The following is a 1,309-nucleotide window of genomic DNA, read 5'->3' on the forward strand; positions in this document are numbered from 1 at the left end:
GATTCAATACTAGATATTAATGTAATTATGTAGGCTAATTTTTGTGGATTTTCTTTTGTTTTATTTAGACTTATATATTCTGAATAATTACTAATTAAAGATTCTTTAATTTTTCTAAAAGCTTCTCTATTTTTAAATGGTCTTCGCATAATTAATTTAATAATTTTGTAAGTAAATTTTTTAACTCTAACTCGAAATTTAATTCTAATATATATTTCTCTTCCGTACTTTTTAAATTGCTGGGCTTTGATACCATTTGTAGGGGGTGCGGGGATTTAATAGATCTATTAGGTTGTGTGACCTCACCAAGCCACACACAAATTTTGGTGCATCCTCGAGGATTAATCTTCTTTTTTTTAAGATTTTTTTTTTTCAAAATATACTTAGATTTTAGATCATGTTATCTTTTATGCAATAGTGGTATACATTAACTTATTAGAGAAGGTCAGTCATTTTATTTCATATTTCCATATCAATATAAAGGCTTACATCGTGTAAACACTACTTAACATGGTTATACGCAAAGAGATTGTATTAATTGTTTTATGGGCTACAACTACCAGAATATACCCAAAACAAAAAAAAACGTTTAGAGTCAATTAGTCATTTTGATTATTTTTGCCGTAAAAAGGTTGTCAGTGATATTACAAATTAAAATGCCCTAGGGGAAAAAGGGATTCTTTTTCAACGAGTATGATTGATATTAATTAAAAATATATAGTCGAGGTAACATACAAAATTAGAGAAAGACGAGAGGAGATTTGAACGTCCAAATTCATAGTTAGAAATTTTCTCTCACAAGAATCTCATAGAGACGTAGATGTGGATACAAGGAAACACACATTTATACATGCCAGAAACTTCATCTTGTTTCTTCGAAACGTTGCTCAAATTTCAACTGAAATCGCCTCAATTATCCACCAAGTTGTTCCAAGTTGAGGTTGAAACTTAAGATATTTTCGACGTAATCTAATAACACCCGGTTAAAACAAATCACAGTTATGCAGATTCAATTTTTTTTAATCCAATCTCCAAGTTTCTTCAATGGCTTTAATTAAAGTTTTTGCACATCTTCTTCACTTTCCCAAACAACTAATCTGTTCTTAAGCCACAAAATGGAAGATGGATTAGGGACTGAAATTCGCAAACTTCATTGTCAAGCTTAGAAACTTTAAACTAAGGGTTCGATTATATGATGCTGCAAATTTTTTTGGCATTCAATTAATTTGATAGTGTGTTCTGTGCGTCCAAATTGTTCTATGCTCTAACCAATAAGACCTATTAATTTAAATAACTATAGAAAGCATTG

This window comes from Capsicum annuum, chromosome 3 (assembly GCF_002878395.1).
Source record: "Capsicum annuum cultivar UCD-10X-F1 chromosome 3, UCD10Xv1.1, whole genome shotgun sequence".
Classification (NCBI taxonomy): Eukaryota; Viridiplantae; Streptophyta; class Magnoliopsida; order Solanales; family Solanaceae; genus Capsicum; species Capsicum annuum.